Source organism: Apis mellifera, linkage group LG5 (genome assembly GCF_003254395.2).
Source record: "Apis mellifera strain DH4 linkage group LG5, Amel_HAv3.1, whole genome shotgun sequence".
NCBI lineage: Eukaryota > Metazoa > Arthropoda > Insecta > Hymenoptera > Apidae > Apis > Apis mellifera.
Window position 1 is genome coordinate 9,090,500 of NC_037642.1, and position 20,351 is coordinate 9,110,850.

Below are 20,351 nucleotides of genomic sequence, written 5' to 3' on the forward strand. Positions count from 1 at the left end.
AAGCGGCCGGTTCGATTTTCACGTAACGCAACACGGGGGCTTTAAACGGCGGCCCGGAATCGGCAATTCCATTCTCAATTCCTGGTGGTTTTTTCAGTCGATCCAGGACGCGTCCCTCTTTACGCCCGCGCGCGAACCCATTAGCTGCTGCAACGGGGGTGGAGGGACCGCCAGGATCGCCGCCGGCTCTCCGTTTGTAGTCGATACACTTGATAAAAATCAAACTCGCCACACGTTTGTGGCCGGCCCCAGCCTCGGGCCACATTCCGGAAATTTGGCTCATTTCGCTGCCGTCTGAGCCAGCGAAATTAATTTCAACGGAGGGGGATACAATGCGGGATGCGTTTCTCTCGTTTCGAATCGGAGGAACGAGTTAATAATACGGCTTGAAATTTCGTGGGGGGAAAAAAGAGAAAAACAAAAAGAGAATCCGCAAATTTGGGAAGGATGAGAGGGGAGGGGGATGATGAAGGAATTTTTTTCGAGATAGATCGAAACCAGGGGAGAGAGTTGTTGTAGAGTACGTGTACCGCACGTGTAGGCAGCGGTTCGATCGATTACGTGCAATTTTAATGGAAAAAAAAAAATAATAAAAAATAAAAGTACGAAAAAAAAAACAAGCATCGATACACGGACTACCGGGGAAAAAGGAATTGTTTTCCATTATGAAAACCATCGATCGAGTTTGATTGAAACAATAGGGAGGAAAAATCGGAAACTGGTCGGCAATTGGGAAATCGACATCGGCCCGTTCCAATCCAATTGCGTAGTATCGAAAATGTCGGTTAACGATTAATTACAGGCCAATTTCTTTGAGATCTATGGAAAAAAAAAAAAGACCACCGAAGTTTAGAACAAACATGTCGGTGTTGTCGTTGAACGGAACGGCGTACGCCGCGCCCTCCAATTTTCCAAACAACGGGATATCGCTCGCCCCTGTATACCAACACGCCCCCAATATTTTATTAATCGAAGAGCAATTGGCAAAGGCGATTTTTCCGTCGCGCTCTCGATTTCTCGTCGATTCCAAGTATATCGACTTTCCACGTCGTATCGGATCAGCGAAAGTCCAGAGACACGATGATCGTTGCGGTTTCAAGTGGTTGGCCTCGAACGAGGGAGCAGTTTCCGTTGGAAAATTATTATCGATATGCGCTGGAAAGGGTAGGAGAGATTAAAACCATCCGCCCCGCTCCCTTCGCCCGTTGGACGAACAGAGATGGAGGAGGTGAAGCGAAGCGGATGACAAAATCGAGGGGGATCGAGCGGGGCGCGTCCTCGACATAGATTTTCGTCGGATGAAATCGCGGCTGATACCTTGATCACGGATGCGTATGGATGGCTTTCACAAAGCGATCAAGCGGGGGATGCGGCCGTACGGAAGTACAAACGGTACGATTGCAGGCTTATCCGTTTCGAGGGCCGGTCATTGTCGCTCGTGGAAGGCCGATATTCGGTCGGGGAGGGAGGAGATCCAACACCCTCTCTCCCCCCTCCGTATCGATACGGGGAGGCCACCTTTGCGGATGATTCGGGGATTGGGAATCTCGAATCGATGATTTCGTGAAACGTGTCAGTCACCGGATAACGCACGGTTCCGCTTCGAAAAAGTGGAACGACACCTTTGCTCTCGTTATCCCTTCGTCTATGCATCTGCACGCTGTTGTTATTGTTATTATTATACAATTAGCTTCATTGTTGTAAACGAGTCAGTCATAACGAATTATCCACGGATCGATCGAATATTTCCACGATTTCCTTGACGATGGAAAGAGAAAGAGAGAAAGAGAGAGATTGGAACGCATTCCTTTAGCTTACGCGTGAAAACAGGCACCGAACCAGAGATCGAGTCGATTTTCCACGGCCGTTGTTTTTCCATAGTCAATTACGCTTCCATTTAACGCGGGTCTGGTTTCCACCGGACGTCGCGACCGCAAAATCACTTTCGTTTCTCCACGGTTCGCTGCGATCCGCTCGACTGAAAATAACAAAGTTGTTTCGAATCGCGTTTTCTTTTCTCCCCTCTCTCTCTCTTTCTATCTTTCGAATTCGAATACGATCAGTGAGAAAAGCGTAAATCAGAGGGGTAAAAAGGAAATCATTCTCTCGAACACCGTTCATATCGAAAGTGAAAACGAGAATTCGTTTATTTTTCGGTTTCGAGGAATCGAAGTTCATCCAGGTCGCGTAAAATCGTGTAGTTAAGTGGAGTGGATATGCACGTCCTCGAGAAACAGCTCCACAAATTCGCGCGGCAACTCGTAATTATTCCAGCCGAGTATCGAGTACGCGATTCGAGCCCTCTTCTCTCTCTCTCCCTCTGTGATCTACCTGTGATCCTTGCGGAGTAGAACTCGCTGAAATTCCACGCAGTCAGGTATCGCGTATCGCGATATAGTTAGGGAAAATATTTGGAAAGTTATTTCTTGCTTTTGAAAGTTGGCGGGAAGAGAAGAAGCGAAAGGTCGTAAATGATGAAGAGAAGCTTATGGAGAAGACAAGGACGGGGGAAGGAATTTCAGGAGGGAGGGGCAGGGATGGGGTATGACTTTTAATGCACATCCTCGAGGCGTCTCGCGATTATTCCGCGTAAACGACGAGATTAAACTGTGCTCGAAATCCAGTAATGGCGGAGGGATGAAAAGTTTGAGCGCTCCCGCCGCTCCTTCGCCAAGTCGAAATTTAAAGTCTTCGAGGGTCTACTCTCTCCACCCTTGCCCCTCCACCAAGAGAAGGAAGAAAACTCGCCTTCCCTGGTCGCTGCTGGGATTAAGTTCGAACCAAAAAAAAAAGGCTGAGAGGGGTATCCCTCCGCGTTGGAAACCTCGAGGGATAAAAGGCGGTGGAAAGAAGGTGGTGCGTTAATTTCATCCGATTGCCGTGTCTTCTCTGCCCAGATTCTCGCCAATTTACGATCGGAAAAAATAATCGCGAATTCTCGAAATGGCGAGCGATGATCTTTAACCGATCTCTCTCTCTCTCTCTTCTTTGAGAGATGAAACTTGATGCGCTTGAAAATGAAGAAGAAGAAAAAAAAGAAAAATTTTCCTCTCGCCAATGTACGAGATCCACAATTGAGCGGATCGTTTCTCTCGACGATGACACAGAAACGAGAAACGAGAGAGAGAGAAAAAGAACGAAGAGATCCTCCACGCCCGTGATACCCAGCTTCCATTGTTCGTTCGTGACTAATTGCTTTGTTCCATTGCTTTGTCGAATCGAGGAAAATCGGTGAAAATGATCATCGTCCCGAATGGTAATTATTACGATCGGGACGACGCGAGCAGCCGGGATTTGCGAATCTCGTTACCTGTTGGATCAATTAGAGTACGAACGGTGCGAGTACAAAGGGCGTGCAAAGGCCTTCCCAAGGAACAGCGTCGCCTTAATTGCGCGCGTTTTCATCTCGCGACTTTTCGCCGTGGCCGTTTATCGATTCCGCGCAACACCGGTTTTCCGTTGTTGGAAGCCGAGCGAACGCCACCGTTGCATTTTCCACGCGTGTCGGTGCGGCGGATAAACGAGAGCGCGCTCGTTCCACGAGGAAAAAACGTCATCCAATGTTTCGAAGAAATCGAAACGCGCCATCTCCTTTCTATCTTATTCCATATCTATTATCCGTTTATTATTGGGAATGAATTGAATAATAATACTGTTAATTTTTTCCACGCGCAACAATTGTCCTCTCGTGGAGAGAAAAAAAAAGCCAATCGATTTATTATGCGCGTTTCCCACGGAAATAAATATTTATTTCCACTTTTTCGGCGGAGGGAGGAACCGATCGATGCGATGAAAAATCGGTAAAAAAAAAAAAAAAGAAATACAAGGTACGCTTGTTCCATTCTCGATGGAAAGGATCGATAACGAATAAAGGCGAATCGACTCTGATCCGAGGGGGAGGTGGTTCGAAAGCACGCGGTTAGCTAGCTAGTGTGGAAATATATCATCGCGGGCGGCACACGTGCGATATTAAAAATGAAATATAGGTCTTGGAAAGTCTGGTGGACCCGCGCGCGCGCGATTAAATCGGGCGGAAACTCTCGCGGAATTGGACGACGAAGGCCTGGAAAAACCAACGCGGAGAATTGTTGTTGGGGAAAGAGAACGATGATACGGAGATAGTGTAGTGCGTTGTATATATATACTATGTGCGAATAATCGATACGACCGCTTGATCCTGAACTTTCGAGATAACAACTCTACGAATCTCGCGAGAATTCGAACGAGAGAAATCATTTTGCGAGAAATTCAATAGGTCCTTTCGAAGACGCGATTAAAGGAAAAATTACGGTCGATATTCCTGGTCTGAAATTCGTGCGTACACCGATGCTTCGATATGTGAGATAAAGTCGAGACGTCCGATACACGTTAGTCGAACATAAATTATTAACGAGTACACACGCCTACGATAAAAGCAAGCATTGCAAAGCATCGCAGTTGCTCGAACCGGATTGCGACCGTTCGATTTTCTCTCTTTTTTTCTTTCTCTCTCTCTCTCTTCCTCCCACCGTTGTTTATCTTTTCAATCCTGTCGTCTCGAAACGAGGACGAGAGTGACGAAACACGAACGATATCTTTTTAGAGAAAATTTGAAAAAAAAAAAAAAAAAGAAAAGGAAAATAAGTTGGAATCGAATTCGAAGGTTTAGACGTCTCGAGATAATTTACACCCCCGACCGTGAATGAAAAATCTGTGGACAGAAGTTGTGATTCACGGCGCGTCTAATATAAGAAACAAACAACGGTAATAAGTATACCGTTGGGTGACGTGGAAAGCGGGTCCGTGGTAGCGCTGGTGTAACTGAATCAACCCACCATCTGCCGACGCTATTTTATAAATATTTATACTCGGGTCCCGCTTGATATATATAGTCGGGGGCCGATCGGTACCCGGCGTGGAATCTCGGAACGGAGAGGAGGGCAATAGTTTTGCCGGCCGTGCGGAGAGAGAGAGGACCGGCGTTATTTTTAACGGCGATTCAACTTTTTCACTCTCGTCACATCGCGAGTCGTGCGAGTTATTTTCTCGCGCGACTCGCCGTTTCATCTCTTTATTTTCTCCTCGTTGCGTTGTATACCTATTCGTCGAAAAAAATTTCGCGAATCGGGATGCCATATCTCGTTAACCATGAGTTAACCTCTCTCCGGTTATATATAATATCTGTACATCGTAGATTTTCGAAGTTGCACGCACGATTTTCGAAGAATGAATCTTGGTTCCCTGAAAATCTCTCTCTCGGCGAAAGAGGGCGGCCTCCGAGTATTATCGGTGTTTCGAAACAATATCTAACGAGACGAATTTCCTATCGGAATTTCTTCCCGATTTATCGACAAATATTTAAGGAGCAGATTGAACCGTGTCCGACGGTGCAACGTCGAGGAAACTCCCCCGGGATTGCCGGAGAAACTTTTTAAACGATTAAATTACACGGCGTGTCGCAAACTCATCGCTATCGACTTTCCGTCCCTTTCCGTGACTATCGGCTCGCAGAAATGACACAAACGAGCTTCAACGGAGCATCGATTACGCGCATCGTTTTTATTAAATGGATTCTTATATCGAAAAGGAAGAAAGAAAGGAAGAAACGGACGTTTTATAATAAATAAAACGTCAATCGTGAAACGAAAATCCGAGCCGTCATCCGAGGCATTGCCTAATTCGAGCACGGGAAATACGAATCGTCCTCGAACGACAGTTGAATCTCTTCCAACCGTCGGAAAAATGACCGTTGTTTCAACTTGTTCCCCGAAGTTTCTCCATTCTCTCGAAAGAGCGAACGAATGTTCCGATAATTAGGGAGGAGGATGGGAGGGGAGAATAAGAATAATCTCGAAAGGATCGAAAGTTATTAAGAGACGTCGATAGGAAGTTGTGCGGGTGAATCGATCGAGATGGTCGTCGGCGGAAGGGAGGGGAAGGACGCTCGAATTTTTAGGACGCGTGCAACGCAGGGAGCAGGCGGGCGTGTTCACGCTGACAAGCTGAACGATGTTTAACAAACAGCAGCTGATGTCTGGAGTGTCCCTAAAGCGATGTTACCGATGTCAGAGTTCAGCCACGTCATTCATATACGTTACCTATGCCCTCGTAATTCGTGGCCCTTGCTCCGCGGACTAACTCGAATTAGACTCTTCTTCTTCTCCTTCTTCTTCTTCGTTTGCGAGGATACATACAGAGATATATATTTTATTGAAACAATTTCTCACGTTATTCTTACGTAGTTCCGTAAAAAAATTTCTCCACGATTGACAGTGTGAAAGAAATGAAAATCCAAGCTTTACTTTTTCAATTGAAAAAAAGAAGCCTTCTACTAAGAAATATTTCAAATTGCACAAATAGATTCAAAAACTTCGAAGCGAATCAAACTGTTCTAGACTCGAGACTATCACGATCGCGATTTTTGACCTTTTCCACGCTCGCTCAGTCAAACTCCCCCTTTCTCCCCAAAGACTCGTACTCCGCAGAGGCAGAGGCAAAGTTATCGTCAAGTTACCGTCGGTTGCAACGATGAACTTAACTTAAACTACTCCGAGCGGCGTAGTCGAGTGCGATGCGAATGAACTTGATTAATTGCTCGGCTGAGTCACGAATTAGCGTGTGAACGAGAGAGGCACGGGGATCTGGCTGGTTTAAACGAGTGACGGGGCGGAGAGGAGGGAAAGGGGGCGAGGGAGGGCGGCTAGAGAAAGGAGAGGGATGGGGGAAGAGAGAGAGAGCCAGCAGGAAGTTTGGATTCCGGCGGGCCCACTTCAATCGTCGAGCCCACCCCTGGTGATCGAGTGCCAATAAAAAATCGATTTGCAGCCGAATTCGTATTCGCGCCTCGTCATTTTCGCCGCTACAGAATTTTCTGGTTTCTAACCCCGGACTTTCGACCACGATTTTTCTTCTTTTTTTTTTTTTCTTTTTCGTAAAGTAAAGGGAAAACGATGTGCTAAATAAGGCGATTAATCTCGCGAGAGGGAATCTTCAGTCCATCTCGACAGGCTGATTCAGAAAATATTGGGAGCGGATTTAAGACGAGTGTTCCGTCTCTCTTGGGAGTTCTCATAGGCGGTTTGCATAGGTTGGAAGGGTGGACAGAGAAGGGTGGGAGAGAAAGAGAGTGAAAAAAGAGTCTATCTTCCCGGCAGCGATATTATCGGGCGAGAACTATTTTTTATTCGGAAGGACAGGGGTGAAAATCGTTCTTGCCTCACGTTGATTAGTTCTGTTGCGATATCTCTCGACCCTGCCTCTCGCTCCCTGGAGAAAACCAGATCGAGGAATGCACAGCTAGCTACCCTTCTCTTTTCCCATCTCCCTTTCCAAGCCCCTTCCTTTCTTCTCCTCTCTCTTCGTAAATGACTGCACGCGCTGTAAACTTCACGTCTGCTCAATGTCAATTACAATTTCCGAAACGATGCGTCGTTTGTCGATTTAAATTTTCAAACGTCGCACTTTTCACATTCGAAAGAATTAAAAAAAAAAATCTACGAGAATTCTCTTTCGTCCGTTTCCGCTTCCTCTCGTCAGTAAATTTTTTCTCACTGTGTTTGGCGCTAAAAAAATCTCGGTGAGAATTGAAAATCGAAAATCGAAGAGAGACGAGATCGAAAATCGGCACAAGCACATGAAATTCTCTCTCCATTCAGAGAAAGTCGGAGGAAGTTTCGAGATTGGTTCGAAGAAGAGGACCTGTAACAGGGCTGTTGCACGAAAGAGCAGAGCGTGAGGGGAGGGGTGATAGATAGGGACAGGGGTGGCCGTGACTCTTTGCAACTTGGGCCCACCGCCGATAAATTATTCGACGCGCTGTTTTCCGCCAAAGATTGTTTTCCCTTTACCGCGCGTGGCCACGAGAAGAAAGGAAGGAACGCTCGCTCTCTGGGGTGGCTGAAGAGGGTGTAAAAACTGCCAGGGTTGTTGCCAGTGGGGCGTCAACAATGGGGGTGTGGGTAATCCAATGTTATTCCGCCTTTCAGTCAACGGCGCACGCCTCGCGTTACGCGTCGAATAGCGTATGGGATGAAAAATTCTGGATGAAATTAAAACTCACCGCCTGTGAGCGACCGAATGGAACGAATAAAAATTGTAACGAACGATGCGAATTTCTCTGTGTCTCTGTGCTACGAGTGTGACGCAGTTTTGGGATCGAAGCCTTGATTTTCGTCGACTTTGAAAAAAAGAAAAGAAAAAAAAAGATGTCGAGGATTTATATTATTTTTATCTCGACAAGTCTTATCTTTCGCTAAATAAGTAGAACTATGACGATGCTAAAAGTAAAAAATAAAATTGTACACCAATTCGTGCAGTCTCTGTTAAGTAATTTTGGAATCGAACTGCATTGATTTTTCTCTTCGAAGAGAAAAGATGTTGCGGTAAGAACTATAATGTTAAAAGTTAAAAGAAATTATCGTGCAATTCGTGGAAAAATATTCCACCTGTATCGTGGATACTTTCTTAATTCCCGATCGTTTTCTCGAAGAGGGAAGAAACGAAACGTGGGTGGGAGGAAAGAAATTGCCCTCTCAAAATTCGAGCGTAACAATATATGCGGAGCAATCTAACTGGATGCGCAACGCTCCACGACTCGCATGGATCGACGGAGGGGTTCGCGGAAGGGATGGGTAATCTAATGTCATCGCACAGTCGGCGGGAATAATTTTAAAAAGGAGGGATGCCGAGAGTCGTCGCGCCGAGTGCGAATTTGCGCATGAAAGGAACCGAGCGTGGTTCCGAGTGCCCTACTCGAGACTGTTCGAAGGGTGTGGAAAAAACGGACCAACGGGGCGTGTTTTTTCGAAAGGGAAAGAGAGAGGAAGAATCCTTTCCCTCCCTCCCTTCCTCCGTTTAGTAGCCAGATGCGCATACATCGGATCCAATCACGTGCGTTTATTTAAGCTGTTTGTTCGCCCGACCAGAAGGAAAACGCGTCGAGGGGTCCGTTCCAAGATTATTCTCGATACCGATATATCCTTCCTTCTTCTCGATATCGTTCAGAAAAATTACATTTCATTCACTATGAATTCGTTAACGTAATCACACTCTTTTGTATTTTTTCTTCTCGCTATATATTCCTTTTCTTATTTCTCTCTTCCAAATAAGAGAGGAACAGGAAAGGAGTGGAAGGGAACACGTTACCCGTTAAATCGATTCGACGATTCGCAATCGGGTACGAAACTCGGAGGAGAGCGGAGAGGAAGAGGGAACTCCGAGGCGATGTTTCTGATAACGCGTTTCGATTACATCATCCTGTCCTGGATGTTGTCCCGGGAGGGGGAGACAAGCGAGGGCCCGTCCGATCGGGAATGCGAACGGCGTAACACCTCGAGGTTACGATCGGCTGGTATCGCGACACGCGCGTTTGCGCGCCGATAACAAAGTTGCGTACAACGTGTGGAACGCTGATAAACGATCGGACTACCGGGAATCGTCGCGTCGAGACGGCGATAGTCGACACCCGGCCGTGTCCCGTAACCGATAACTCGCGTAATCGCGCACCGATATTTACAGGATCCGAGGCGAGGGGGAGAGGATCGTATCGTATCGAGGCTGGATCTTGGCGGGACATCGATCCTGCTGGCTACCGGTGTTTACCTTTGGCGATGGCGGACGCGTTTTACGCCCGCGCTCGCGAGATTACCGCGCCGTTTTCGCGATCGTAAAACGCGGGCCAAGAATAACCCGGGATTTTTTTCTCTCCACCGCCGTCGATTTTTCTTCCGTTTTACGACGCGACGGCAACCGTCGTCGCCGTGGCAACGAAGAAGGGGAAGGAGGACGGAGAAGGAAAGATAAATATAACGAAGATTATAAATTTATTTAGCCGGCTCGATATACGAAGGATGATCGCGGATCGAAAAAGAGGAGATTGGACGCGCAAACTGTGGCCAGCTACGCTCGCTTATGTCACTTAATTGCGCGTACTGCCGCGTTAAAGGGAGGTCTTTGACGGGGTCGATAATTACTGTTTGGGCGGGCGTGTGTGCGCGCGTGTACGACGGCGAGCGCGATTTCGAGCATTCAAGCGTCGTTACTTTGATTATTTCCCAGGTTACCGCGGTTAATTTCACGTTCGTTAGTTGCCTAAAGTAGCGAGAGTAACGGGAAAGTTATTTACCGATCCCTGGCGCCCGGCGGGCATGGGAACGCGCGCGATACGTTACGCACGCTCGATTTACGAAATTGTTTCGGCTTTTTTGGACTGCTGCATCCTTCCGCCCCCGTACGTGCATACGTACCCGATCGATTTTTCCCTGTCACCCCGAAAAGTGTACCAACCAACCTGTGAAACGGACCGGGACCAGAGATTCTCCGGATTCCACAAATTACGCAGCTTGCCTCGAAATCGCGCCGATAATATTATTATCGCCAATAATGTTATCGTCCTCCCGTTTCTTTCTTCCCCCTCTTTCTATCGATTCTCAATCCGTATATCTCTCTATTCTCGATACGAGCAATTCGGACACGCGTGCATTCGTCGCACGAAGAATCGAAATATCCTTTTCTTCAAATTTACTCGAGACTCCCCCTTCCCTGGTTTACATTTTCCTCCGGTTACCGCGGTCCGCGAAGAAATCCTACACTCCCCCTCCTCCTGCATGCTCGAACGAATATTTTTTTACTCTCGATTTCCGCGAACGCATACGCGGCCCGATTCCATCGAACGCCACGAGCAACGTAAGGAAACAAGGGCCGGATATCGGATACGTGTGTATAACACGCCAACGATCTCGTAAGCGGTTTAACGTGAACGCAGAGAGAAGAGAGAGAGAGAGGGAGAGGGAGAAGGGAAACACAGGGAGCATCGATGGGCGGAAATAATCAACGGTTGATTTATGGGGGAGGGAAGGAGGGAAATTCCAGGGACAGAGCGGAATCGAGGCGATGAAAGCGGCCGTGGCGTTTACACGCCAGAGAGAGGCGGTGCAGAGGAGGGCAGAAATCGACGGGATTGTCCGCGGGGGACAAAAGATCCGCGATGCAAGGATCCATCGCGGCTTTGCAGCCTCGGATGGTTGATGGCCACGCGCGCGATGGTTACGGGTGATTTGTGCGCGATTGTTCGCGTCCCGCCGCTTGTACATACACGACTGGTGATCGGTTCTGCCCACCCCTCTCTCTCTCTCTCACCTCCGTCCATCCCTTACGTACCTATCTCAATCGATAAATCGATCTCCCTCCCCTGTTCCGCCGGGCGAAGGTCAAATTTGCTCGGCAAATATTATTCGAAAAATCGAAAAGTCCAAACACGATCCAAACGTAGCGAGATATCTCTCTCTCTCTCTCTCTCTCTCTCTCTCTCTGCTCGACGAGATATCGTTACGCGAACAAAAACTTGTCTGTCTGTCTCGATATCTCGTCTCGCGCGATTCTCACGCGTTTTTAAAAATCCTCGTTCCGATCCCGGAAATATCTGGATAGAGAGATATAAATTGTTAAACATTTCCCGTACTTTTTCCCCCTAAAATCGTGGAAGGAAATAAACGGGGACTTGTTGATCCGCACTCGGGGCTGCGAAAGGGTTGCCGGCAATCACGTTTCCACGAAACGACCAGTTTCCTTCTCCCCCTCCCCCCCACTCGATTCTATCGATCGATTAAAGCTGCTGGATGGGGGGAGGGAAGGGGTGGATGCCTACACATGCGTGCGTATAAACATATAAAATCGCGCGTATTATATACGGTAACGTAACGTTTCCGGCTCATACATAGAGATGCGAGTGATTTCCATACATATCAGTTTCGTTTCGTCGCTGTCCCGCCCCACGATGCCACCGCGACGCACCACCTCTCGCGATCGTGCGTATCGGCGGCGGTGCGTGCAAGTCGAGGCGAGATAAACGCGGATCTACACGAATATCTCGACGATCTCGACAACTCTCCCGTGGAGAGCGACAGATGTCGACCTCCTAACGAGTCGGGCAAATATTATTATTCGCTTTTAATTCGATTTCGCGATTAAGTCACCCCACGCGGGTGTTGCTTCGAGATGTCGAATCTCGTCTCGTTTAAGAGACGGAAAAATTACGAATATACTGTTTACATTTACTCTGGATGTTTGAATAATTTTTTTCGTTACTATTATAATTCTCGGAACTCGTAAAAATCTGAAGATCTCGAGATTACTCGAGGTTTTCGAATATTAGTTGGGATATAGTTGAACGATACTGACGAGTCTCTTAAACAGGTAACCTATTTCGCGAAGAAACTCGAACCGTTGAAGGACCATTGGTAACGTGATTCGGCGGAAACCGAGCCGCGACGGGGTTAAAGGCGGATGTTCTTAGCGCGAGGCGAGAAAGTTGAGAACATATGTATATCGAGATAACAGAGCCGGCTCGGGTAATTTTCGCAAGTGACGAGAATAGAGAGGAAGGTGGTAATTGGATAACATAAGGATAATTTCTATAACCAACTACAGGGCCCGAATTTTACTTGGAGAGATTTAAATGGTTCGATTATGCGAGAATCCCTCGAAATTGTAATTTTAGTAAGCCGTAACATTTTTCTTTTCGAGATCCGGTTTCTTGCACATCCACTGCATCTTCGTGATGCATTATAAAAATCATAAGATACGTACTATAAACAGTCAATTAATTAAGAAAAGTGATGATTGAACAACGAATCTCCACAAAGTAAATCTTTCTTGCAAATAACAATCGTCCGAATGAATTTAATCGCGAAAATTCGCGGCGACAAAATCAGTCAACCCCTCCCTCGCTCGAGCGTGATTGATTCCTCAATGATTACTCGGAGAATCTCTCTCTCTTCTCGAGCATGGGGGGAGACCGATAATGCAAATTTCTACCGCGAGGGTTAAGCGTAGCGCGTAGTAGTCGCAGCAATTATGTATAGCGGTGTCGGTGTTGCTCTGACAGCGGCGAAAACGCTGAAGAGGGAGCAGGCATCGAGAGAGAGAGAGAGAGAGAGAGGCGGAGAAAATAACGGCAGGACGAGAGAGAGAGAGAGAGATGTGTACAAGCGAGGGGGGTGTCACTCGCAGCTGTTTCGACCCCACACGCCACGAAACACCTCCTCCCCTGAAACGAACGAAGGAGTAACAGCAGTCACTCGGTCATTAAGGGGCGTGATCGTTGTTTGATTGCGGAGGTTGAACCTATCTTTTTCACCCTTTCGATCGCCTGTATACGCCTATATACGCTTTTTTGCGCGTGCCGTAATTTTTATAAAACGTTGGTGAATTTCATCCGGCCGGAGCCAGACCGGAAAATTATACGCGCCGACCACTTTTTCTCCCTTTCTCTCCCCCCGTTCTCGCTTTTTTAATCTCTCGTTTCGAGAATTTCCTCCCCTTCCGTATTTAACGCGATCCTTTTTTTTCTTTTTCTCTCTTTTTAATGCGAATCTGCAGATAACCGATCGCCCTCTGCGGATTCGCGTTATTTTTATCGGGCGTTTTAACCGGTAATCGATACCCTATTTGCATAATTACTACGGCGGGAAGCGAGCAGCGGTCTGCGTATCCATCGTGCTCGTGCAAAAACTAATACCTCGGTGGAGAATTTCCGATCCGGTGCCGATCCTTACGCCAATTCCTTTCTTACGAGGGTGAAAAATGAAAACGAACACGGGGGGGGGGGGGAGGCGAAGGGAAAGAGCCGAGGCCAACTCGTGAAACTGATGAAAATTTTTATCGAGGTAGAAATTTTCCACGATACTACCACCACTACCACTACTGCTCGCACGATCACGGGATATACAATATTATAAGATGGAGAGGATTTCGACCTCCGAACGATGAGATCGTTTGGAACGGCTCCAAAACGCGTCATCGAGACGTGACGTCCCTCGTAAAAATTCGGCTCGCAACGCGTGCTTGTTCGGTCGGTAAGAAGATCGGTCGGTGTATTTCTGCGTCGCGATATAAATTAAATCGACTTGTCGCCGACCACCGGCCACTAAATAATACTTAGCCGCTGGATCAACGTGCCGCGCGTTCACCGAACAAATCATCCCCCTCCTCCCTCGAGCTCCTATTTCACTCTGCGAAGACAGCCGGAGTACGGTACGTAACTCTATTCGAAGACGATTTACACGCGCGGATCATAGCCGGCGTACTATATGGTGGCGTGTAATCCGGGAAGGGAAAAATAAACACGGCGATATTTCACGCGCGGAGAGATGGTGGAATCTCTCGGAAACAAGGTTTCGGCGAGTTTCAACGAATAAACGAAACCCGATCAACCCGATGGGGGAGAGAATTAGGGCGGTCGATTTGTACCGGTCGTTGTTGGAGAGCGTGAAACGAGGAGTCGAGCGACAGGAGAAGAAAGATCGGGAGGAGGGCGAGGAAAAGTTGATTCTAACTCTCCGTAGGAGGAGGGAGGAGGAGGGACGGAAGGTTAGGGTGTCGCGAGCAGACGATCCACCGCTTCCCGTGGCCGAAGTTAAAGTTTTCCCGGCGATGACCGGGCCATCGCTGCACCCCACGTTCCTCGATCGAACCGAACCAGTGTTTTACGATAAAACTGCTCGGATCCAATTTATCTGACGCGGGTCGAAGAACTGGGTCGCTTCCTTCCTTCCTTTCTACCCGTTTTTCCCATCCCGCCATTTCCATCCGATATTCGCCGGTTTTCGGCTAATGGTCGGACGCCATCCCCTCGCGTATTTCCCGTCGCGATACATTTACATCGAGATCCTATAATAATCGAGATCCTAAAGCGAGTCTCTCCTTCTATTTCTTCCATTTCTTCGAAAAACGCTTCTCTCCGTGGAGAGAATTTTTTTTTCATCGTTCGCACCGCGTAACTCGCACTTGTTCCGTGCAAGTGGATATCGTTATTGGCATACGCGCGGATATTCGTTCCTCTACTCGTGGCTCATAGCCAGCAACCGTTTCCTCGAGCTTGCTTATTATTATTCTCCCCCCTATTCGAAATCGAAGCTCGATAGAAGAAGCAAAGTCGTCTCGTGCTTGCGCTTTCCTCTCCATAAACTTTCCTTTTTCTCTTCTCCTTTTTTAAACTTGTTCGAACGCCTCTGTCTCGTTGCACGGCTAATTCGAAATTCGTAATTGGTTGGATTGGCTCGGCGTTAAAGGAAAAGAAGAGAAACCGCGGCGGGGGATGCGCGGGGCGGATAAAGCGGTGATTTATGCGGCAACTCGGCGCCCTCGAACAGGCCGCCGGTATTATGAAATTACGACGGGGACGGTAGGAAGGAACGGGGCGACGTTGACTAATATCGGCGGTGGGAAGCTTTTGATTAAAGGACGTCTTTACACCTTGCCGCGACCTCGGCCCGGATCAACGCCCGGCCAACTCGGCCGGACACTCGCCGCCGGATAATCGCGCTTAAGCGGGGACCGTTTGTTCCCTTAGGATTTTCCGTGGGGATCGTTCCCTTCACCATGAAAAATTCCCCCTAGCAATCCGAGAATCGGACGAATCGGTCGTTTCAGGAGAGTTATGGTTGTACTGTAATCGTCGAGAGAACGATACGAGAGAACGTGAGAATTTAAGTAGGCGCAACAGGCCTTGTTTTTCTTTTTTTACACCAAATATAGCTTCTTCTCTTAGCTCGAAGTAAGGAGAAATTTTTGGAGGAAGGAAAGAGAAATGAAATTCGAATCGGAGTAAGTTTGTAGTAAAGACGACAGGGAATGAAATCAACGATCGATTATCGTTTGTTTGCTAATTAGTCTGGCGCAAGCTGGAGCCCGCTTTGTGTCTGCCACGTCTATCGCGAAATTAATTTCTGCCGGTCGAGCGTCTCGAAAAATTGCACGGTTTGCGGTGGAATCGCGGGAGGAGGGGAAAACGCATTATCCAAATCGAATGGGCGCAACGCGGCACGCGCGTCAGGTGACTTCTAATTAATTATTTTCCAGTTGCCGGCGATGCTGGCTGCGGCGCGGATAAACAATTATCGAGCGGTCTAACGAGTAAACCTGGCGGAAACCTGGTATCCGCTTATCGCCATCTTCCTTTTGTCTCTCCTCCTTTCGTCAATCTGCCTGGTCGCCCGTTTTTCTGCCTACGTGCGTGTATATCCCAACGCATTCTCGAGACAGATATATCGAACGGAGGAAAACGATGAAGTCGATCGATGAAATCTCCAAGAATCCCAAGAATTCCGTACGCGTTAGAATTAAATTTAATTTATATATATATTTCACTCCTTATCACAAAGTCTTGCTTGCACGTGTTCCTTCCCCTCCCAAAACGAACGGCTCGCTTTACGGGATGGACGAATATTTTATGCCGTTCCACACGCGCTTGAACACACTCTATCCACTACTAATTCCCTGCCCGCCTAATGGAGATAAGGCATGAACGTACGACGCGGTTTTCACGAATGGGCGTAATGAGCGAAGACACGAGGTCCTTAATAATGCCCTCGAATCATCCCTCTCTCTCTCTCTCTCCGATCTTGGCGGCGTGGAACGGACGCAGGTGCGCCGTTCCTGGAATCGCTCCCGCCGACCAAGTCTCAAAATCTGAGCCTCTCCACGAGGCTTTACGAGCGTGGCTAAAGCCACCCTCTCTCGAGCAAAGTTACTAAGTACTTGAGGGAGATTCGATAACCTCTTTAGACCGACATCGGTGACGAAATAATTAATCGTCGGTGCCGCAGGAGGATCGGTCAGGAGGGGAGCCGTTAAACTTTATCCGGGACACGAGGAGGGGGAAGAAGTGTTCGATATCTCGCCTCCCCCCTATTCGTATTCTTGATCCCAAGTATATACGTTCTATAGTTGCGTGTGCCGTTGAAATTAGGATAATTCGCGGTCGAATAAATTTTGGACGAGGAAGAAAAAGCGGCCAGGGGGAGGGAATCGAAATCTTGTTTGATAAGGCGGAATGTAAACTTGCGCATACTTGCCCGAGTACGTATATAACCGTGTATTCTGTAACACGCTTCTCTCCGTGGAATACGAATTACCGGGGAGGAGTGTATATTGTAAATAGGAAAGTACTACGGTGTTTGATGTTCCAGAAATTATTAATTACCCGGGAACTTTGCTTCCCGGGGCCGGCAACTTTTCGTTTGATCGCCGAACCTAAGCTACCTTAGAGACGTTTGTTCGCCCGCTTAGACGAACTTAACTTGTGTCCATGCCCACCTATACATATATATATTTCTATCGTGTAAGTGACCGCAACGCCGCTTCTCGTTAATTCGAAAAATATAAAGGAAGAGAAGGGGAAAGAAAGGAAGGAGAATGGACCTCTGGCGCAATTTCGAGGAGCAATCAACAGAGTTGGTTCGGGTTCAAAAGAAGTCGCGCGAGAACGCGTTAAATTGCAGGGGATGAATAGCGCGAGTTAAAGGGAAGAATAAACGCGGGGGCTGTTACGCAGGGGGCGCGCGATACCCGGGAAAGTAGCGGCCGGCCGTCGCCCGGGTCAGGAAAAGTAATAGACCGAGAAATTCCTCGGAGACGAGCGAAAGGTCTCGCGAAGTCGGCCCAGCCACCGCATAAAGAAATTTCTGCCCCCGGCATTTCCCCTGGGAGTAGTCTCTCATCCCCCCCTACTTCCCTCTACTTTCTCTCCGCTCGAGAGCGCGCGCGTGGCGGCGAAATCGTGGGTAAGAGAAGAAGAGAAAAAGGAAAAAAGTAAGTCTCGAAAAAACTCACCTCACGATCCTGATCGGAAGCTCCGTTCGTCACGATTGCATCCTCCTTCCGGGCCTTTCTTTCCGCGCGTCCACTTCTCTCCCCTCGTTCTCGATCCTCCTCGAGTCCTCCTACGGGGAGTAGGAATCCTCCTGGTGCGTCGCGACGCGCTCCCCGAACGAGAGAGGCGCGCCGGGTACGAGTTGTTTGCTCGACTTGTCGAGGGTTGTCCGCCTCGCGAACAGAAACGGGCGACGAGCGACGGAGCGAGCACCGCGTTCCCCCTTCCCCCCCTTCCCCTCGACCATGTAATCCGGCCCGTACCCTTATTCACCAAAAAAACACTCGTTCCGAACTTTGCACCACGGAGTCTCAAAGACTCGCCGCGGCTCGCTCCGTTATTATTCCCGTCGTCGCGTCCGCCGCCCCTTCTTTCATCCTTCTTTCATTTGTCCGACACTTTTCGACAGTTTCTTCTCTTCCTTTCCTTTCGTCGGAGAGAGATCGTTCACGATCGGCCGAATCGGTTAGATCCTTCGGCTTGTCCTCGATTCTTCCTCGTTTCGCTCCTTCTCTTCGTTTGATCCATCGGTCGTTTCTTTCTCTCTCGCTCTCTTTTTTCTTCCTCGTGGAGGACGACCGATCCCCTCGACCACGGCGATTATATCGGCTCGAGAAGATGGAACGATGGAAGCGACGCTCGGTACGGACGATCGGTCGATGCTCGATAAGGCGCTAACGCGCTAATTGGCAGCCGAACGCCACGTATCCCGCTGTCCCCCGAGTTAATTATATTTAATTGTCGGGCCATTAAACGTATCACCCGTTCCCGGATATCGAGATAACGAGTTAACGATTACCAAATTGGATCGTCGGGCGCGAGTACGCGAGACGAAAGGGGAAAAGGAAAAAAAGGAAGGAAAAGAAAAGGAAAAGAGTGGCGAGAAACGACGAGGCGAGGGGACGGGGCGAGGCGATTCGATCCCCCTTAAAGGGAGAAAGGCGAGGCTAGTCGTTGGCTGTTCGACAACGGTCTCTTACGGTTCTCCGATGCGCTTCAGCGGTTTCCCGAGAGGATCGTTTCCTCAAAAGAGTTTCGCAGCCGGGGGATGATGGAGCTTCGACAAGGGTCCGTCGTCCACTTTCTTCTTCTCCTCCGGGGTGGCGGCGAGACACCCTTCTTCTTCTTCCTCTTCTTCCTCTTCTTCTTTCCTACCCCCGACAACGCAAAAGTTCCCTTATTACCAGGATCGATCGGTCACTCTTCCTCTTTCCAAGCCGCCCCTCCCCCCTCTCGCGCCAAAAGGGGGAGACCTTTTCGACCGACAACGAGCCCCACTTCTTCTCGAGGCGAGAGAAGTTTGAACCGCCGCTAAACCGGAACACGATCGCGCGAATCCGTGAAATCGCCACAACCCCTTCTTTCCACCGCCTTCGATCCGCGCGCGATAACAGCCGCGCTTTTCATACCGGTGCACACAGTCTCTCCCTTTCTCTCCCTCTGTCTGGTCGATCCTGCGAAACTCCAACTCTCCACGTCGATTCGAAACGTCGCCCCGAACGAAGTGGACAGACCGAAGCCTCGTCTCGAGCGCGGACACGCGTTGATGGAAGGATCGGCAGGAATTGGACGTTCGAGAGGATCGACGATCGCGTTCTTTCCTGCCTTCCTGGTTTTTCGCGCGAACGACCGAGTCCTCCGCGAGGAAAGTAACGGCGAAACGTTGGAAAAGTGGTGAGGACCGAGGGAGGAGGAGGTGACCCTGCTGCAACGAAGCGGGTTCTCGGCACGACTGAGAGGCTCGAACCTCGGCGACGAGAGCCACCCCCACGAGAGGGGGGTGGCAGAGCGAGATACAGAGAGCGAGAGGGAGGCAGGCGGCCGGGTTGGAACGAGAGGGCTGAGCGGCCCAGAGCGAGACCGAGTCGCGCGCAGTCGCAAATTCGAAAGCCGAGCAACGATATTAATTACATCGTTTCGAGCGGCGGAAACGAATGGAGCGCGCCACGCCGGGACGTAACGAGGCTCTCTGCGTGGCGTGCGCGCGTTTAAAGGGACCGAGAATCCGCCGGAAAACTCGTCCAGTCTCCGAGTCTTTTCTCGCGCCGCTCCCCGATTTTCGCGCGCGCGCCACTTTTTTCGCCCTCTCCTCTCCTCTCCTCTCCATCCACTCCCTCCCCGACCCGAAATAATGGATGGATAATCTGTTCTGGCGCGGCGTGCTCCCTCCGGGACTAAAAGGTTCCTACGATTTCGTCCATCCCGACCCTCCGCTGTTTTGTTTCCCTCCTCCCTTCGCGCGCCACCGTCTCCCCCTTCGAGATCTCTCAAGGGACACGTGTACCCTCCCCTCCTCTCCTGCGCGATCGCCTCGAATCGATCGGAATATTCGCCGAATTTCCGCGTTCCTCTCGCATTCGCACGAGGAGGTAACGAACGATCGTCGATTAAGGAACGTTTCTCGATAGCCGATATCTTCGCGATTAGAAACGTGTACAACTCTTGCAAGGATCTCGATCTCTCTCATCTGGAATAAGATCTTAACGATTCTGGAATTTTTACGACGAAAGGAAGAAAGATGATGGCGAAGAGAAAACTTGTTCCGATTCGACGAAAGAGAGAATGCTTCGACTCGATCCTTTTTTCCACGACGGCAGAGCGATCCTCCATTCGGTTCAAGATTCGTACGACGAGATTCGTAAGACGAAAATGTACGAATTGAATATTACATATACATATACTACACATCGTATCGGATTAATGGAATTAAGCACGGAAAAGG

At 48.9% G+C, this 20,351-nt stretch overlaps 1 protein-coding gene across 2 annotated transcripts in view; it reads right to left on the bottom strand.

Annotated features, from left to right (window-relative positions):
• The window catches only part of LOC100576129, a 211,643-nt gene extending 192,186 nt beyond the window's left edge, over positions 1-19,457 (bottom strand). The window contains exon 1 of one of the 2 annotated variants that reach the window (XM_006565569.3): positions 17,590-19,457. The gene's annotated coding sequence lies outside the window, so the exon portion shown is untranslated. The remainder of the gene's footprint in view (positions 1-17,589) is intronic. The other variant, XM_003250637.4, reaches the window with a different exon arrangement.
• Positions 19,458-20,351: the final 894 nt, after the last annotated feature.